The sequence below is a fragment of the Solenopsis invicta genome, chromosome 8 (assembly GCF_016802725.1).
Source record: "Solenopsis invicta isolate M01_SB chromosome 8, UNIL_Sinv_3.0, whole genome shotgun sequence".
NCBI classification, from domain to species: domain Eukaryota; kingdom Metazoa; phylum Arthropoda; class Insecta; order Hymenoptera; family Formicidae; genus Solenopsis; species Solenopsis invicta.
The window spans coordinates 405,242-427,769 of NC_052671.1; the positions used below are offsets into that span (position 1 = coordinate 405,242).

The window sequence follows — 22,528 nt, forward strand, 5'->3', positions numbered from 1 at the left end:
AGCAAACTGATTTCTCGTTAATTTTAGCTTAATAAATAGTTTTAATTAGCATGTTATTATATTTTCTCAATTATTTATGCAATTTTTTATAGTATGTAACACGTATTACACATTTCATTCCATTAATACTAGAAGTATCAAGATGTCATCAATGACATTTTTTTTATTTTTTAGATTACTATCTAAAGAAGATAGATTTTTTTATATTATATATTTTTTATGTAAAAGATAAGAATTTTTTTTGAAATTTTTTTATCATTTATTTTCTTTATCCTGATATAATGAATATTTCATTTTTTATTACTTTCTTTATTTTCATCTAATAATTCATCTGCTTGGTTTTTATAGTAAATAAAAACTGTTACTTCCAGTGTTCACAATTACAAATTCAACACAATGGTAAGGTATATTTTTCACAAAGTTTCATTTTTTCACTTAACTTTAAAATAATTTAAAATGTATATTATCTCTGTATATTGTTATACATAAAAATAATGTATTCTTAAAAATAAAAAAATATTGTACTGATAATATAATACAAATTTATATCTAATATATTAACATTTTAAATTCCCTTATTTAATCAAATACATTTCCAAAAATACATTCATATAAACAATACTTTGCTTATATTTTCTTTATAATATCTACTATTATAATACTGTTCAATTGTGCATATAATAATTTGTGACCAAAAACATTATCGACTCTTATGATTCATATATTTTTTTATGCAACCATCAGTTTTAATAGCTGACTAATGGCATTTATGTATTCAATAAATGAAAAAAATTTTTATCAATTTGATAACAAATTTTAATGCAAAGCATCGGTAAAGCGCAAATCGGATATCGCGGCATTCTTATCGCACGCGAAAGACTCTGTCAAGGCGTAACGAATCTTACTTTCTCAACTAGATGAAATTCTCGCTTCCTGAAGTAAAAGATACTCTGCCTGAAAATATTTCTAAATTATCTTGTCTCGTTAAATTTAATTTAGATTAATTTTTAATTGTATCGCCTTACCCTTTCTTGGTTCCGTAGTATTGATATTATTTTTATATATGAATATAAATCGACCGCCTTCAAAATCCTTATTATAATCATTTAAATAGAAGAGAAGTAAGTATTATGGCTACTGTCAACAATATGGCTACCCCTATTATTTTCGGTATTAGGTGACGTATTCTAACAATTGCTTATTGAGTTATTCGGTTAGTAGCCCGCCGTTTTTTAGTGATGCCAAAACATAATGACTGACAATTGTTATAAGGCATTTTTACTTTTGAGCACTTGTAAACTTTTTCAAGGTACACTTTTAACTTTTAATTACATACACTTTCTCATTATTCTTAAACTTGTATCACACCATCGGATTGAATTTGTAATTGTTAACACTGGAAGTAACAGTTTTTATTTACTAAAAGGACCAAGCAAATAAAGTATTAGATAAAAATAAATAAAGTAATGAAAAATCAAATATTTATTATATCAGGATAAAAAATATAATTGATAAAAAAATTTCAAAAAATTTTTTACTTTTTACATAAGAAAGGTACATACACTCGAGTGTTTCTTTGTTATTTAACTTTTTATTTGTCCGTATACATTTGGAGTTATACAAAGTTAAAACAATAACATGGAATTTTGTTAATATGGTTTTATAAACAAAATTTTTCTATTGAAATTTTTCTTCAATAAATTGATTGTCATTCTAAAGAGTGGTGTTTAATTAAAAACATTAGAGACATCGTTTTATGCTTGTTATTTAATGTTAAACAGGGATTAAATGTTTTTCATAAAATTTCTAATGATATTTTTAAAGCTTCTAAATGCGGAAAAATTCTAAACAATGGGAAATTAAAAATATATAATTTTGTAACAAGGTACTGTGTTTCTTTTAAACCAAATTAATTTTTTAAAATTATTTTTATGGAGAGCCATATTACAAACACTTTTTTTCTTCTACTGGTTATGCATTGCATTAGATTTTTATAAATCACGTTCTAAATAATAAGTATTTCATTAGTTTGAGTCTAAAATCTGTCATACAACACTCTGATGAATGTAATCGTTAAAGTTTCAATAGAAAATATTAATTATAAGCAAAAATATTCAATAAAATAAAAATGGGTGCCATATTACCCTTTTCTTCTCTACAACACCGATTTGTAATAAAAGAATTCGTATGTTTTTTGAAATAGTTTTTAATTTATATTATGAAACAGTTTCCTGTTTATTAAAGTTCTATAACGCCATATAAGACAAACTTTATCGATATGTGGATGCGGTATTCGTCATATAGTTTTTTTAAATTTGTTAGTCATCCGTGAGAAGAAAGTAGGTTTGGTTAAATAAATCTTATTTACATCTATGCCAAAATTATGTTCTACCGCATGTTGTATTTTCGTTTTTACTACCCTGAAAGTTAAGGAAGGACATAACAACATGTTTTATATATATATATATATATATATATATATATACAGGGTGTTCGATAATGGTTGTACTCACGTTTTACCATAGGAGCATGATTTATCGACGGATATATATTTCTAACATATTATTATATGAGAAATTACAAATGCGTGCTCCTATGGTAAAACGTGGGGACAACCATTATCGAACACCCTGTATATATATACAGGGTGTCCCATTTTAATCCATCCACGCAAATATTTCCGTTTCCTTGCATTTTACAAGAAAATGTTTCAGACAAAAGTTGTATGGTTTCGAGGGGGACATAAGATGGTCATTAATTTGACCTCGAATAGTTGCTTAAAGGTCACATGAAGGTCACCTACAATTTTTTAAATGGAACTGCCTATTTTTTATGGCATATTCGTGTAGCTTATCTCGAGACGTTTCCAAAACACTATAAACAAATGTCTTTCCGTTAAGTATTTTGCGAGTTGTGACGCTTGAAAGTTGGTGGGCCATTTTAATTCATCCACGCAAATATTTCCGTTCCCTTGCATTTTACAAGAAAATGTTTCAGACAAAAGTTGTATGGTTCAAAGGGGGCCAACCGTTGATGACCTTGAACTTGACCTTGAAGTCGATTTTCAAAGTCATTTTAAGATTAACAAGTGTTTTTTCAATGGAAACCCGTATTTTTGATCCCGGATTTGGAAAGAGCACAAAATTTTGCGTAAAAAATATGTACCCATGTTAGGGCCTAAAAGTGGACCATAGGGGACTTTTAGACGAAAACAAGCGATTTTATTTTAGCACTACTTTTTGTGCTAAAGTATTTAGCACTACACACGTTAATCAAGCACCCCAAAGGGAACAGAAAACTACTACGTCCACGTCGTTGTTCCTGGGTAATGCTAAAAGTAGTGCTAAAATAAAATCACTTTTTTTCGTCTAAAAGTCCCCTATGGTCCACTTTTAGGCCCTAACATGGGTACATATTTTTTACGCAAAATTTTGTGCTCTTTCCAAATCCGGGATCAAAAATATGAGTTCCAATTGAAAAAACACTTGTTAATCTTAAAATGACTTTGAAAATCGACTTCAAGGTCAAGTTCAAGGTCATCAATGGTTGGCCCCTTTTGAACCATACAACTTTTGTCTGAAATATTTTCTTGTAAAATGCAAGGGAACGGAAATATTTGCGTGGATGGATTAAAATGGCCCACCAACTTTCAAGCGTCACAACTCGCAAAATACTTAACGGAAAGACATTTGTTTATAGTGTTTTGGAAACGTCTCGAGATAAGCTACACGAATATGCCATAAAAAATAGGCAGTTCCATTTAAAAAATTGTAGGTGACCTTCATGTGACCTTTAAGCAACTATTCGAGGTCAAATTAATGACACCATCTTATGTCCCCCTCGAAACCATACAACTTTTGTCTGAAACATTTTCTTGTAAAATGCAAGGGAACGGAAATATTTGCGTGGATGGATTAAAATGGGACACCCTGTATATATGTATATATAATATATATATTACAGAACACTTGAAATAACTTGTCTTTCGTACTTCATACTTAAAATGAAGTAAATATATAATATCGAAAAATCCTTAATTGTATACATCTTATAAACTAAAAATCTAGGGGATAGAAATGTCTATTTATTTATTTTTCATTCATCAAAAATTAAAGTTTAGATGACATTTATATTATATTAATTTACTATATACATATTGTGTTAAATTTGGAATGACAAAAAAAATTTTATTCTAGGTTTAATTCCTGCAATAAATATTTGTATAATATATAATTAAGTCAAACTTGTAAATTGCTGAATCCACACTATTGAATAATTTCTTTGCTTCTGTTTGTTTATAGACATTGATAAAACCCTGACCCTTGCTAAGAGCACCCGAATGAAGATCCAGAATACTTGCGCCACCATCGGATCCAGCCAAATCTAATCCACTTTTTGCTAGTTTCAGTAAAACATCTTTGTTGTCAAGACGACTTTGTCAGTTACAACTCTGCCACATTTTTGTGGTATACAGCCAGGGTACTTTTCTAACACGTCTCTATAATCCATTTAAGAGCAGTCAACGTTCTGTGTACGACTTACCAACACATCTTTTTACTTTGCTAGTTATATTTCTTTGCCCTTTTTGTTACTACATATCAAATTATTAGCAAAACTCCAAATATGAGAGCGAATCTGGACCGTTGATATGGAAAAGTGGGTGTTTACGATTACTAATCGGATCTCGGATTGGATTGAACAATGGTACTCAACGTAAGTATAGAAAATTTCCCTAGGCTAATCGGATTGACGATCTCTGTCTCAAATGTGATCCGATTGATGACGAAAGCGTGGAGACGCAGAAGCATGCTTGAAAAGTAAGTCTCTTTATTTTTTTAAATAATAACACAAAAAATCAAAGATAAAGTTAAAAAGAATGATTTGAATTTAGATTTATTGTAATATTTTTTGTCTAAACTCTAAATTTTGTTTAAATTTCTATTTGTAAAAATTAATTAATCTATTCTAAAGTTTGTGGTTATATCAGAAACAAATCAAAATTAATATAACAATTATTAATTGTTAGGTACAAATTAAAGCATATAATATTTTAAGCATATCATATAAAATTCCTGTTTATTATAAACTTAGTAAAAATAACTTTGGAATCATTCAACTACATTACACATTAATCAATATTAATTTATATGTTAAAAATCAATAATGTTTCTAAAAATGTTCTTTTTATTCTTTTCCAGATCGTAAATAAACTTCAATTCCATGAATAAATAAAAATTACTGGAAAATGGATTTATATGAAGAGGGCATTATTGAACAATTTCAATTTGTGTCATCTTAAAATTTGTAAAATCTACTTTTCTTTATTAGTTGTTTATTAGAGAGTAATAATATAAAAATGAAATATACGCATCATATATGGATACAATTATTTGAATTTTATTTATGTGTATTCCGTTCTTATATTATTACTCTCTAATGAACAACTAACAAAGAATAGCAGATTTTACAAATTTTAAGTTAGCACAAATTGATATTGTTCAATAATGCCCTTTTCATGTCAATCCATTTTCCAGTAATTTTTATTTATTCTTGAAGTTGAAGTTTATTTACGATCTGGAAAAGAATAAAAAAAACATTTTCAAAGACATTATTGATTTTTAACATATAAATTAATATTGATTAATGTATAATGTAGTTAAATAATTTCAAAGTTATTTTTACTAAGTTTATAATAAACAGGAATTCTATATGATAGGCTTGAAATATTGTATGCTTTAATTTGTACCTAACAATTAATAATTGTTTTATTAATTTTGATTTGTTTCCGATATAACCACAAACTTTAGAATAGATTAATTAATTTTTACAAATAGAAATTTAAACGAAATTTAGTGTTTAGACAAAAAGTATTACAATAAATTTAAATTCAAATCATTCTTTTTAACTTTATCTTTGATTTTTTGTGTGATTATTTAAAAAAATAAAGAGACTTACTTTTCAAGCATGCTTCTGCGTCTCCACGCTTTCGTCATCGGATCACATTTGAGACAGAGATCGTCAATCTGATTAGCCTAGGGAAATTTTCTATACTTACGTTGAGTACCATTGTTCAATCCAATCCGAGATCCAATTAGTTATCGTAAACACCCAGTAGGTCCATATTTCCTATAAGATACCCTAGTAGCAATTTTCTACAAGATTGCTGTAAATCTTGCAGCAGATTCTTGACAGATTCAGCCAACAGAACGTTATAGGCTTTATTTACACCGAATACTTGATACGCGTAATATTTAGTAACTTTCTATTCAATTATCTTAATTTCGGTAATAAATTTAATGAATAGTATATTAAGCTGGTACAATATAAATCAAGATAATTAATTAAATATAGATATCACGTACATTTACACGTATTGTCGAAATTAAAACAATTTAATAGAAAGTTACTTGTTAGTATGCGTTCGATGTAAACTAGGTCATAATCTGCTTTCTCAGTCTGCTCAATTCTTCTGAAAAATTCCGCAGTCAAATTCTTGCAAGAAATTTGTATATATGTGCTGCGAGATTTGTAAAATTCTTTTATCAGAATATTAATATGATTTCAAGATAAATTACTTCCCTGCCACAAATGTGTAATTAAAACCGATTAAAAAATAATCCGCATTGATCGGGATTTCTGCACCGAAAATATGGTATTAAGACCGATTGTAAATGAGATCGGAACCTAAACAGATTTATAAAAACAGAATATATTAATGTAAACGTAATAAACTTTAGTTTACAAAAAAAATATTTTTTGTATATTTTTGTTCTTTTTCGTTAAAAAGTATTAAAAAAAGACGCTCCCAGTGATTTCGGCCATCGTCCCCGATCTAGACCGTTGGAAATTGGTAATGCCGCGGGAATTGCGGGGGGAGGCTCTGCGTGAGCCTCACGACGATCCGCAGTCCGGTCACTTGGGGGTCGATAAAACACACTACCGCTTGAGTATCGCGTACTACTGGCCGAATGCGTTTCGCGATGTGGCAGGGTACGTGAAAAGGTGCGAGGTCTGCCAGCGGACAAAGGTCGAACAAGCCAGTCCCGTGGGATTGATGGGTCGTCGCGTGATAGAGGCACCGTGGACGGTCATCGCGGCGGACATCATGGGTCCATTACCGCGAAGTAAGAACGGCTATTCGTATCTCCTCGTGATACAAGATTTGTTCACTAAATGGGTCGAATGCCAAGCGCTGCGAACCGCAAACGGCAAAAGGATACGGGAAGCTCTCGAAGATCTCGTTTTGTCGCGATGGGGTACGCCAAAATTCCTACTGACGGATAACGGGACCGAGTTCGTGAACCAGACGTTGAGAGCTTTTGCGCAGGATTTCGGGATAACGCACACAACAGTCCCGCCGTACCACCCGCAAGCCAACCCCGTGGAGAGGGTGAACCGGGTATTGAAAACGATGATTATCGCGTTTCTCGATCGTGACCACCGCGACTGGGATCTCCATATCCACGACTTCCGTTTCGTGTATAACACCGCCCACCACTCATCCATCGGAACCTCGCCTGCGTTTTTAAATATCGGTCATGAATTAGAGCCAATTAACTCTCTGCGTCGTCATTGCCGCAACGCTACCGAGGTGGCCTCGAGCAAAGCGGGGGACTGGTCGCGACGTATGCAAGACTTGCGAGCGTTGCATGCATGGGTTTCGGAGAATCTTGAGCAGGCATACCAAAAACAAGCGAAGTACTACAACCAGCACCGGCGTGATAAGGTTTTTGGGGTGGGAGAGCTCGTTTTGAAGAGACAGCACGTTCTATCGTCCGCGGCCCAAAACATCGCGGCGAAGTTGTCACCGAAATTCCATGGACCATTTCGAGTTTCGAGAGCCCTTTCGCCCGTCGTATACGAGCTCACCGAGTTAGACGGAACCGCAGTAGGAAAAATCCACGTAAAAGACCTCAAAGCGTATCGTAGTGTCTAGAGTGAGGCATATTTCACCTTTTTTTTTTTTCTTTCTTCTGTTTTCCCCCCCTTTTTTTTGCGCCTCTATTTCCTCTTCCCGTTATACTCTTCTACCCGGGCTGAAGAGCGTGAACGCCGTAAACTGGGCCACCAAGTATGGCGGAGGAGTACCTACAACGCCGCCAGGAGTTTCTGGTGGAGTACCGGGAATTATTCAGCACCATTTATTGGGAGTTCCCCGATTTCTGGAAAGATCTGGATGAACTAAGACAACAGCGCCCATGGAACGCGGAGGAGGCACAAGAAGCTTGTGCCGTCAACCGCCCGGAGAAACGCGACATTGGGATCCAAGCCGTATGGGGGGGTGGGGTGTCATAGATGGGACCAGGCAACCCAGACCGAACCCCTCCCCGCCTGGGGACCCCTGCTGGCAAGCGAGCCGCCAGCTAGAAGCGAGAGCAAGGAGAACCCGCCCCCCCCCTGGAGGACGCCGCCAGCCCGGGAGGAGTACGGGGGCGGCCGGCGGAGAGGTCTGCATCACGGGACGGCGCCATGAAGGAGCCCTCCTACCACCCCGTGTCCCCAGCCGGATGCTGGAACTGCGGGTCGCGGGTATATCGATACTCCCGCTGCCTGCGCCCAAAGCAGCGAGTTTTTTGTTACGCCTGCGGGTATGTGGGAGTCTCAATCAGGGACTGCCCGTGTTGCGGCGACGACTGGGCGCGCACGGCGGCGAACCGGGGCGCCGGAAAGTAGGAAGAGCAGCTTCGCGGCGAGAACCCCTGAAAAGCACGACGACGGCTCGGAACCTGCCCGTTTCCCGCCCGGCCGGCCTGTTCTAGCCCCTCTGCGCGGCGGGCGACTCCATGGGGGGATATAATGCCCCTTTGCTTGTAGGACCGTTATTTTCGTTTTTTTTCTCTTCCTTTTCTTTTCCTTTTCTTTTCCTCGCCCGCCGCACTTTTCTTTTTTTTCTCTCTTCTCTTTTCTCGTTTTTTTTTAATTACACGGGCCCACCTGAAGCCGGCTCATACGCTGTCTGCGCCGGGAGAAACGCTCTGATACGCAATAAACAGATGTAAGACTAACCACGGTCTCGCTCTGGAAATTCCTCCCCCCCTCCCCCTTACTTGTCTTCCACTCCGACCTTGTACTTTAGGTTAGATCGGGAGACTATTGGTGTTATGTCTGTCCCGTGTGAACGTCTGGGTGTAATCGTTTGGGAAGTGCCACTAAGGAGAAGGTACGACGGGGTTGTGGAGCGCTATCGGCCAGGCGGAGGTGACGGGGCCTCCGCTGGTAAGTACGACGCCTCGTTTTCGCGTCTCTTTTTTGTTTCTTTTCATCATTGCTGCCGCCTCGTGGGGAGGCATCTGAGAATTAGTTAAAATGATTGCGGACTTTGTGTTCTAGTGCTTGGTTGCGGGCGGGGCGGGCGAGCGGATTTGGGAGTCGCCGGGAAAATCTTCGGCGAACTTTAGAGTAGGCATCTCGAAAATGTTAAGCGTTTTCTGCGTTTCGGGCCACCCGACTGGATGCCACGGACCGGGATGCGGGCACGCCGCGAGGGCGCCAGATGTTCCTCCCGACCGGGCCCAGCGGAGGGCCACCCCTTTTTGGCGTTTGGAGAGCTCGGAGACCGCCGGACTGGTGGATCGGCAACGGATGTGACCCCGGAGCACGGGCGCCTCCTTCTCGAGCCGGACAGCCCGGAGGTTCCACTTCGTAGGGCAATTTCTAGCGTAGGCAGCCGGACGCGGCTGAAACAGTGCTGTACTTCCGGCGACTGCAACCCGCTCCGCCATCTCCCTCGTGGCTAACTCGACACCGTTTGGCGAAATGGGTGGCTATCGACGTTCATCGATAGCCAAGACTTCTTCGGTCCTCCCCGGGGAAGGGGGAGTTGTGACGTGACATCCCGTTTGGCTGTCCGTCACAGGGATCGTAAGATCCGAACGAGGAGCGCACGCTGCGGCTTTACGTCCTCTCGGCTCGGAAACGGACGTGTCGGCGAGTGCGCTTACAACTCCGCGTTTTTATTTTGTGTGCGTGTGTTCGTTCGTTAATTTTAGCGACGTTTTGCGGATCGACGGCTAGCGGATATTCATTTTTTTGTATCGACGAAATCTCACCCGGCGAGCAGACTACAAGAAGGAGGACCTACCGCCATTTGAGACCTTCCGGACCGTGCGCAGGATCGCAGTAGCGCGCACGACAGGTGATCTCTCTTCATTTAATTACGTTATCTCTTACCGTCGCGCCTGTACGCAACAGTAAAGCCGCTGAAATTGCAGGACGCAAAGAGGGAAGATCCGGCGTAGGGGATGTCGACACTCCACGCGGATCATCGCGTAGGAGACCCCGAACGAGGAGCTGCGAGAGAAAGTTCCTGACGTGGTCCCGAGCGCGGGGGCACCGGACGTCGAAGAGTCCGTAGGGATAGCCGTCCGGCCTCGGGAAAACCACGGGAAGAGTCTGCCCGAAGACACCGACCTACCTCGAATTGCGCGCCGCGGCGCGACAGCCTGATTAGAGGGTCGCGAGGACCGTGTTATAAGGCGGAACCAATAGCGCGGCGCGACGAACCCCCGTGCGTGGGGCGAGAGATCCTGCGTGCCGCCTGCCGAATTTCCTCGCGCTATCGATCACTTCGCTGTGGATCGTCGCCGGGATTTGACCCTTAGCCGAGACGACGGGAGCCGCCGTCACTCAGGGACGAGTCGTATCCTTGTTCTAGGACGAGTTCGAGACAAGCCAGCGTTGTGGTGAGAACGAGACTTGTGTAAAGCCACCGATTTCGCCGGTCGGATGAGTCGCGCGTGCGAGAGTTGCATTTAGAGTTATCGTTCGCCGTAAAATCTTCCGCCGGAAACACGCCAGTGATCGCGTGCTGTCCGCGTGCTCAGCCGCCGTGCGCCTCATCCGATCAAGTCGAGTCTTGATTCTTCCGGTTCCGTTTATTGAGAGCGTCGCCGACACCACAGCCAAGTTGCGTTAATTGTATCATATTCTTGTGTGTCGTCTGTAATAGCGTATGTATGCGTTTCTGTTTGGCGATGTTCGTTTTGTTCCGCGTATTTCCGAATGCTTGTTTCGTACCGAATCGCCACATAATTTCGCGTGAAATGAGAGTGCGTGTGCAGAGTTGCGAGTGTGCACGGCGTATTTTGTCCGCTACTTAGAATGGAATTGTGACTCTCTCCGTTCGGTGAGCTCGTACCGACGACCGCGTAGTATTTTCCGACCGCGCCCGGGTCGCGAGACATCGTCGCCGAACCCTGTGAGTAGTGTTAGATCTTGGAAATACATTGTCCATTTCTTTATTAAATTAAAGTGTTTTCTTTAAGTTCCCTCGCTCTCCTCTACCACACCGCTCACCGCGAACCACCCCCTCTGCCAATCCCGTGGCTGAGCTATCGGTTAACGGAGCCCGTTATTGCCCGTGACGAGGTAGAGTATCTTCGCGTTTCCTTTTCCGGCATGAATTGAGAGATCGGTCACGTCCCGGTCTAAGAGTGGCACGCTCGCTCGTGCCTGGCGCCCAATCGTACCGGCTAATTTCACGCATTTGATGTGAGCGACTTCGCGATTACCGTGGCTGCCTAACTAGCGTCACGAGCAGTTAACGTAGTTGCACCACGCTCGTGAGTGCGGTCGCAATATATATATACATATATATATATATATATATATAATTTGTTTTATATAATATAATCATATGTAATTATATACAAATTATAAAAATATATAAACGTGTATAATCAGTTATAAAATTTTATATACTATAATTGTATATAATTAATGATGTCCAATTTTTATACGTAATTATATATAAAGTCTTCGTTACATACGTTTATATACTATATAAATATTTATTAATAATTTATATACATTTATATTAATGATTACATCAAACTTTTTGTGGCTGAAATATAAATTTATATATGTAGTTATATATACACATATAAATACATTCCTAACAGCACAGATCTCTCAGGGACGTTCACGGGCCGCCCGTGGGACGTCCGTACGTCTTAAGAACATCCCCTGAATGAAGTGTGCTGTTAGGGATCTAACCACATAACATAGTCATTAATATAATTATATAAATGTAAGACTCTGTATATATTTTATTGATATATTTAATGTGTTATTATATTTTAATATATTATTTGAACTATAGTAACACAGAAAAATTTCAAATATGTTATTCCGCATATTCGAAGAATTTGGTGAAAATTTTTGCACGTGGAGAAAGCTTTCAATTGCATCTGATATTTTCAGGATTAAATATATAGTAATTTTATAAGATATTCTACATTTTTAATATCAAAATATAATATATTATACTCTGTATCATCGATAAATGTAGGGTAGAGACTTGTTTCACGAATGATTACGACATCAAACATTTTCCCGATTTAAACTTGATCTTTTATGTATTACTGTTATTTGACGTAACTTTAATTAGCGCCATCGGTTTTTGTGTCTTGGAAACAAAAATTGAAACAATCTATTTTACTTTTTTTTTACTTTTATCAAAATTTAATCACTACGCGCGTTATTGGAACTTTGTTAACATATTCTCAACACATGCTGCTGAGTTAACACGTATCGATTCACACTCGTTGTAGGGAAAGGAATAAAACTTGTTACCGTTGTGACTACAAATTCAGGTTATGCGCGCAGCACCCCTTGCTACTATAGGTTTACGTTGCACGCGTAAATTGTGCATTACCATCAGCAATATACTGCGATAACAGAAACAGTTTATTTCGTTTTCAGATATTGCAGTATGTCATATTTTGCAACAGAAATACTTTGTGTATATTTGATGTTTCGCTCCGACATATTTTGACATTTTAAAAGTAGCCATATTGTCGACAGTAGCCATAATACCCTCTTCTCCTCTATATATTTCAGAAATTCTAAGATGTCTATTTTAAGCTCCCACAGCCACTGTAACACAATGGGAAAAAAAAACAGGCCTACCCCATTTTTTGTTTCTTTATTATTAATTTTACTGCTTTTTTATATCTGTTTTGTTCGAGAGTATTGCAGTGTCAGCTTAGACATAAGTTTAAATTGGAAGGTTGGTTGAATTATCATATTTATCACGTTGTCGCAACTTGTACGACTGTCGATGCGTGCGTAAGCACAAATTCAATTCAATTTAATTTTTTCTGTCGCGTGTCTGCTAATTAGACATTTGAGTCCAGCAGAGTGTATCAATATCTAGAGACAATGGGAGGTATTTTTCCCAAGAGCTTCTTGTTACCTCTTGAAACTGTATCCGGTCACGTCTAAATGTGAATCAGCACAACATATCTTGATCTTAAAAATACAATATATCAAAATATATTTGATATAATGTGTGAACAGACACTATGCGACTCTTGAAAAATAAATAAATCAAACAGATAAATACAATTTGCTATCTTACAGTTATACTTTTCCGTCTTATGCAGATCAACGTGATGACGCGGGGCGGATACCGATAGCGCACGGGACCGATAGCTCACCACCACTTACAGTGGCCGATGCCTAGAGTTTTTTCGTTGGTTGGGTTAAATAAGTCAAGATGATTGGTTGGTGGGCTATCGCACCGTGCGCTATCGGATCCCGTCCGATGACGCGACGCACGACATTTCAATATGCGTGTGTACATATAATGTTTATTCGTGTTTTAAAATTTTTAAATATTATATGCATTTTTTAACTAACAAGGAAAGTAACCAAAGTGTCCGCCTCAGATTTAAATGAGCTTTTAATATATTGAAGTACAGATAAAAATAAGAGACTCGTATTTTTTTATACGTGCTTGTTTGCACTTTTAGAGGGTGAAACATCTCTTTGAAGAAAATTGATTTTTTTTTCAAAGCATATAACGTCGAAACTTATAAGAGATAGAGAAAAATGTTCTAAATGAAAGTTAAATGGCTTAAAGAGTACTTTATAACAGCAAAAAAATTTTTTTTTAATTTTTTTTATAATTTTCTCCACCACTTATCTGTTTTTCAAAATTTTTTTTTTTTTATACGCAAAATAAAGCTTATTTTATTACAAATTATATGGTATATGATAAAGTTATGTTGCGACATTTCTATTTTCGAAAAATAATTAGAACTCTCCATGAGTACTTCACGCATCATATTTTTCTCGCATTTTTTTGTAACAGATGACAAAAACATTTCGAGGACAGTTTGCGTAAACATCATAAAAAACGTAGACATCGCGAAAAACATTTACGTAACTCTTGAATCTATACATATTAAGGTCAATACTGCTGAGACGTAAAAATTAAATTTCAAGATATGAATGGTCCAAAGTTTATGCGCCAAGAAAATTGTCTTTAATAATTTTTTTAAAGATTTTAAAGATGTCTTGCATGTCTTGCAAGATGTTTTTATAATTGTTGTAAAGATATCTTAGAGAAATCTTTCAGAAATCTTACGCAACATCTCTTCGATTTTAGACATCTCTTCGATATATTGAGATATCTTTAATACATCTTTACGATATCTTTAACATCATTTGAAGATATCTTTTAGATCTATTTAAGATATCTTTGAAAGACGCCTTGAAGATATTTTGTAAGGCTGAATTCAATTGTCGAGGAAATGTAGAAAATTTATTAAAGTCAATTTTCTTGGCGCATAAACTTTGGACCATTCATGTCTTGAAATTTAATTTTTACGTCTCAGCAGTATTGACCTTAATATGTATAGATTCAAGAGTTACGTAAATGTTTTTCGCGATGTCTACGTTTTTTATGATGTTTACGCAAACTGTCCTCGAAATGTTTTTGTCATCTGTTACAAAAAAATGCGAGAAAAATATGATGCGTGAAGTACTCATGGAGAGTTCTAATTATTTTTCGAAAATAGAAATGTCGCAACATAACTTTATCATATACCATATAATTTGTAATAAAATAAGCTTTATTTTGCGTATAAAAAAAAAAAATTTTGAAAAACAGATAAGTGGTGGAGAAAATTATAAAAAAAATTAAAAAAAAATTTTTTTGCTGTTATAAAGTACTCTTTAAGCCATTTAACTTTCATTTAGAACATTTTTCTCTATCTCTTATAAGTTTCGACGTTATATGCTTTGAAAAAAAAATCAATTTTCTTCAAAGAGATGTTTCACCCTCTAAAAGTGCAAACAAGCACGTATAAAAAAATACGAGTCTCTTATTTTTATCTGTACTTCAATATATTAAAAGCTCATTTAAATCTGAGGCGGACACTTTGGTTACTTTCCTTGTTAGTTAAAAAATGCATATAATATTTAAAAATTTTAAAACACGAATAAACATTATATGTACACACGCATATTGAAATGTCGTGCGTCGCGTCATCGGACGGGATCCGATAGCGCACGGTGCGATAGCCCACCAACCAATCATCTTGACTTATTTAACCCAACCAACGAAAAAACTCTAGGCATCGGCCACTGTAAGTGGTGGTGAGCTATCGGTCCCGTGCGCTATCGGTATCCGCCCCGCGTCATCACGTTGATCTGCATAAGACGGAAAAGTATAACTGTAAGATAGCAAATTGTATTTATCTGTTTGATTTATTTATTTTTCAAGAGTCGCATAGTGTCTGTTCACACATTATATCAAATATATTTTGATATATTGTATTTTTAAGATCAAGATATGTTGTGCTGATTCACATTTAGACGTGACCGGATACAGTTTCAAGAGGTAACAAGAAGCTCTTGGGAAAAATACCTCCCATTGTCTCTAGATATTGATACACTCTGCTGGACTCAAATGTCTAATTAGCAGACACGCGACAGAAAAAATTAAATTGAATTGAATTTGTGCTTACGCACGCATCGACAGTCGTACAAGTTGCGACAACGTGATAAATATGATAATTCAACCAACCTTCCAATTTAAACTTATGTCTAAGCTGACACTGCAATACTCTCGAACAAAACAGATATAAAAAAGCAGTAAAATTAATAATAAAGAAACAAAAAATGGGGTAGGCCTGTTTTTTTTTCCCATTGTGTTACAGTGGCTGTGGGAGCTTAAAATAGACATCTTAGAATTTCTGAAATATATAGAGGAGAAGAGGGTATTATGGCTACTGTCGACAATATGGCTACTTTTAAAATGTCAAAATATGTCGGAGCGAAACATCAAATATACACAAAGTATTTCTGTTGCAAAATATGACATACTGCAATATCTGAAAACGAAATAAACTGTTTCTGTTATCGCAGTATATTGCTGATGGTAATGCACAATTTACGCGTGCAACGTAAACCTATAGTAGCAAGGGGTGCTGCGCGCATAACCTGAATTTGTAGTCACAACGGTAACAAGTTTTATTCCTTTCCCTACAACGAGTGTGAATCGATACGTGTTAACTCAGCAGCATGTGTTGAGAATATGTTAACAAAGTTCCAATAACGCGCGTAGTGATTAAATTTTGATAAAAGTAAAAAAAAAGTAAAATAGATTGTTTCAATTTTTGTTTCCAAGACACAAAAACCGATGGCGCTAATTAAAGTTACGTCAAATAACAGTAATACATAAAAGATCAAGTTTAAATCGGGAAAATGTTTGATGTCGTAATCATTCGTGAAACAAGTCTCTACCCTACATTTATCGATGATACAGAGTATAATATATTATATTTTGATATTAAAAATGTAGAATATCTTATAAAATTACTATATATTTAATCCTGAAAATATCAGATGCAATTGAAAGCTTTCTCCACGTGCAAAAATTTTCACCAAATTCTTCGAATATGCGGAATAACATATTTGAAATTTTTCTGTGTTACTATAGTTCAAATAATATATTAAAATATAATAACACATTAAATATATCAATAAAATATATACAGAGTCTTACATTTATATAATTATATTAATGACTATGTTATGTGGTTAGATCCCTAACAGCACACTTCATTCAGGGGATGTTCTTAAGACGTACGGACGTCCCACGGGCGGCCCGTGAACGTCCCTGAGAGATCTGTGCTGTTAGGAATGTATTTATATGTGTATATATAACTACATATATAAATTTATATTTCAGCCACAAAAAGTTTGATGTAATCATTAATATAAATGTATATAAATTATTAATAAATATTTATATAGTATATAAACGTATGTAACGAAAACTTTATATATAATTACGTATAAAAATTGGACATCATTAATTATATACAATTATAGTATATAAAATTTTATAACTGATTATACACGTTTATATATTTTTATAATTTGTATATAATTACATATGATTATATTATATAAAACAAATTATATATATATATATATATATATATATATATATATATATATTAATAAACATATTAAATACATTAAGAAAATATACACAGAGTCTTACTTTTTGTATAATTATATAAATGGTTATGTTATGTGGAGGGGTGCGCACGATTGGACACCGCACGATTGGACACCACCACTCACAGAGGCCGATGCCTAGAGTTTTTCCGTTAGTTTGGTTAGATAAGTCAAGATGATTGGTTGGTGTCCAATCGTGCTGTGTCCAAAAGAGTGTCACCCTTATGTGGATAGATGTATTTATATGTATTTATATGTGTGATGTGCTGAAGATTATTCCTAATACAGCAATGCTGGCACATTGCTAGCAGACTGCTTCAAGATTCGTGCACTGTACTCGTAAATGAATTATTTGCAGAAACTTGGTACAAAACTTGAGCTATCTTGATGCAGATTCTTCTCGTAACTGCAGTCTGTAAACAGTCTAGTAAAGTTCTTAAGCAAAGTGACATAAGATATTTTCAACAGAAATAGCGTGCAGATATTTTATAGATTTTGTTCAAATATATTCCGCAGATTTTTGTAAGTTTCTTACAACAAAAATCTGCGCGCAGATCTTGTGCAAATATTGTACAAATTCTGCTCAATCAGTCGCGGAAAGATCTGCTGCAAAATTTACAACAATTTTGGATTGAAGTGGATTTAACAACTGAGTGCTGGCGCCACCGCTAGGTGGCCACACTGCGGGGAATCTTCTTGTGAGTCGAGTGCGGTTACAGGCGTTATATCTAGGCTCTATCGCGGCCGATTTCCCAGTTTACACCTCAGTGAGCCTTTAGGAGTTGTTTGTGACCTCGAGACGAATATTCGCTCTCATTCTTTTCAAACGTATATGTGGAATGCTAGCTGTTTTACATAAATTTTATATTTTTACATGTAAATAACTTTTTGTATCGTCTTTTAATCTTGTACATAAATTAAATGTTTAATTTAAATTTAATTATTTTTGAATACTTTTTAACAAAAAAGATACAAGAAATATTTTTTTTATAAACTAAACATTTATTACGTTTACATTAACGTATTCTGTTTTAATAAATTTATCTGGGTTCCGATCTCATTTTCAATCGGTCTTAATGCGATGCTATCCCACATAGCACGTAATATTTCTGTGATATCACAGAATCATTGCAATATCACAGAAATGTTACATATTATTGTGAAATATCACAGAAATATTACTGTGATATTACACAGTGATAATGACATTGAAATATTCCACTGATATCACAGAAATATCACAAAAATATTACTGTGATATTACACAGTGATAATAACATTAAAATATTCCAATGATATCATTGCAATATATTGTTGCAATATTTAATTCCAAAGAACAAGGTAATGTCAAATGACGTTTTTATTATGTCTTATTAATGCAACGTCACTATCTCTTTGATTAATTTCGATATTTTTAGTATCCTTAATATTCTTGGTAATTTCGGTATCCTATAGAAAAAATCAAGTTACAAATAAAATAATTATGTCTTTGCCCTTTCGTGGAATAAAAGTGAAAGTTAAGAAAAAAAATTAATTAACTTTATTATTAGTTTAGATATTTACTTAGTTTATCCCTTAAACTGTATATATGTATAAACTATAATGTACGTTCTTCTATGTAATCTATCAATTTAATTATTGCTTTACAACTCGATCAATAATGATTTTATTAAAAAATTACAGAAAAACCTTTGTATTTGTCTTATTGCCATTTATAATTTTTACAGGAGCACAAAAATCGATTTTAATTTTTAAAAATTTTTATCATAAGGTATTTAAAAAAAAATGTTTACAAAAAGTTTTGTTAATACACATTTAATATTCACTTGGCAATAAATATTTCAAAGTATATTTAGAAGTTTTTGAAAAAAATATACATTTTTACGTCGTTTAATATTTATTGCTCGGTACATTATTTTGTGAAATAGTTTATTCATTAATTTTGATTAGACTATTAAACACTACAGTAAAAGGTTTTTCAAGTTTTTTAAAATATTAAATTTCCAACAAATTTTTCTTTAGGTTTCATTTTTTTTTCAACTCTATTAAAAAATATGATTATACATATTCTATCATTAATTAGGTATTTTATAATGTTCATTAATTATATGTATGTATATAATGTTGCGGCTCGGTCACCGACCGTCACAACATACGACGAAACAAGTGAGCGCATGCACAGCCGCTATGCGATCCCGCCGTGTGTATAAGACTCCACGCAAACAAGTGAGTGCTGGCACCACCGCTAGGTGGCCGCGCCGCTGGAGACCTTCTCGTGAGTCAAGTGCAGCCACAGGTGTTATATCTAGATGCCACTGCGGCCGACCGAGCCGACTCACCACGACTCACTAGCTCACACTTCAGTGAGATTTTAAAGAAAATCGTTGCTTGTTGTAATTTGGAAACGAATACTCGTTCTAATTTTTTTCCCAATGTGACGTCCCTTGAAAAAAAAGTTGATAAACTTGTTTTAATGAACTGATTTCTGATCAGTAACGGATTATATTTTGTCAGTTAACTGATAAAACATCATCAGTTACTGATCAGTTTATTGAAACAAGTTTATCAACTTTTTTTTCAAGGGGTACGTGTGGAACGCTGTTTTATATTTTTACATGTAAATAATATTTTGTATTGTTATTTAATCTTAAACATAAATTAAAATTATAATTCAAATTGAATCTTTTTTAACAAAAATGAAAAAGGATACAAGAAATTTTTTTTTGTAAATTAAACATTTATTACGTTTACATTATTGTATTGTTTTAATAAATATAATTATTTTTTTCTATGTCTAATATATATTACATATAACAATATGAAAATAATATTAAGAATAACAATAAAAATAAAATAAAGTAAAATAATTTATTTATTTAATTTCTTGCAATATTATTTAAATATCACATAAACATCACAGAAATATTTTGAAATATGACAGTAATATTACTATAAAATATCACAGTAATATTACAGTGATGCGTTTTCGCGGACATTTTGATATTACTGTGATATCACAGTAATATTTCGTGATATTTCTGCAATATTTCATTTGTAATATTGCAATGTAAAAGTGATATTGCTGTGATATCACTGCAATATTACGTGCTATGTGGGATATTGACGGTGGAACATACACGACGTCGGTACTGTAGATTGTGGTAAATTTTTCTTCGACAAATCGTGAGTCGCGTGTGAGACGAAGAGTAAGGGAAATAGGCTAGCGCACTTTGACAAACGCACTCATCTGTCCTTATTTTCTTGGTTGCAGCACTTCTAATGCAAGATTTCTAAACTACAATAAACCCGTTTTCTGCTCTTCGCACTAATACACGTGAAAATTATATAACAATTTTCATACATTTTTTTATTTTTTATACTGAAGCTTCTAAGATTATTCAGCAAGCACTGTATTGTTCTTTGATTTAATTCATCTCTCGCTAGCTGCTTGTTTCTTACACACAATGTTTTTATCATTTTTTTTAATTGTGTAAACGGATTTTGTCATCTGTAAAGACAATTAAGAGTTATATGTGTATAAAAATAAGCACGTATAGAGACCGTTCCAGTATTGCCTTAATACCGTATTTTCGGTGCAGAAATCCCGATCGATTTGGATTACTCTTTTTTTAATCGGTTTGCACATTTTAGGCAAAAAGATATCTTAAGACTATACTAATATTCTGGTGAAAAAATTTTGTATATCTTGCAGTAGATATATACAAATTTCTTACAAAAATTTGACTGCGGAATTTTTCAGTAGAATTGAACAAAATGGGAAAACAGATCATGACGTCCTATTGGCAGAATCTATCAAGAATCTGCTGCAAGATTTATAGCAGTCTTGCAGAAAATTGCTACTAGGGTGCTTTTCAGTGATTTTCACTCTATATTGATTTCTGATTTTCCGATTGTATGGTTTGTCTACAATATTATCATGTTTTGATTCACAATAATGAAATTTAATGATTTTCTGTACTTGAGCACTTAAAAATTTAAGTATTGCGCGTTGTTTGAACTTGGCTAACATATCACGTAACGACAGGAAAGTAATAAAACTTGCTATTGTTGTGGCTGAAGATTATTGTAGGCGATTTACGCATTCACGCGATTGTTTCACGCGAATCACCACCGTAAATCGTGATCGTAAACATGTAAGACAGAGATATCCTGACCGGACTCATCGCGCAGAATCATAACCGAACGTTTCTTTGGCGATACAATAGGCGATTTTCGAGAGAGACGTTTTGGAGCAGCCGGCTAAGACACACATATTTAGTTTTGACTAATTGTGTCGTGACTCGAAACTGTAGTGATTTGAAATATAACGAACGTTTCTACGCGAGACTCTGGCTTTTACCGCTTTGCACAGTCTTTGTTAATTATCCTGACATCCCTTTCACTCTCTTTTATTTTACCCCTATATTATAAAAGTTAGGCACATATTCCCTGGCTAAAACAGAAAGCTTCTTGAAGCGTATACATATATAATATAAAAGTCGTATAAACGTTTTACGTTTGATGTTCCAATCTATGATTGTTAAAAGATTCGATTACGCTTTCGTCACTTTTTACATTTGCTTTCCTTACTATTCGATCGATCTACGCTTTATTACTTTTGCCATGGTCGCTCCTTGCTGCTACTTTACGCTATACGCGGGTGCAATGGTGCTTGTTGTCAACTGTCTCTTGGATATATAACGCGATTAGATATAATACTCGTTTGTGCAATAATAATATGAATATTAAAAAAAAAATAATTATTTAAAAAAAAATCGACGATCCTGCGAAAGAGCATTTGCCAAACAAAATTAGTTTATCTAATAATTCTATTGCAATTACTCAATTAAGTATGTCATACGTCAATTGAAAATAATCGCGCGTAGTAGTCGCTGTATTCGCTCACTGGTCCGAGAGTTTAAAGAAACAGATGAATAAGATTCCAAAACGTTAAGATTTTGACGTAACAGATAAACAAAAATTATTTCTACATTTATTCGTAAGATTAGAACAACATAATGTTTTTTTGAGATATTGACGACGTTTTGTAAATTCATTGAAATTTAAATTAATTTTAACATTTTCTTTTAAACCTAGAAAAAAGGTAGAATCAAAATTATGAGATATCTGTAACTTCTAACAAAGTTTTCTCTTTCAAGTAAAAAAAGCTTTATTTATCGCTATATTACTTTTCTTTAAAAACCACAGAGAATACTGAAAGAGTTAAAATGTTTATTTAAATATACTTTGATACACAAATGCGGTCTTTTTG

At 35.1% G+C, this 22,528-nt stretch overlaps 1 pseudogene; it reads right to left on the reverse strand.

The window, feature by feature from the left end:
- Positions 1 to 1,925: 1,925 nt before the first annotated feature.
- On the reverse strand, positions 1,926 to 4,664 carry LOC120358456 (annotated as a pseudogene).
- Positions 4,665 to 22,528: the final 17,864 nt, after the last annotated feature.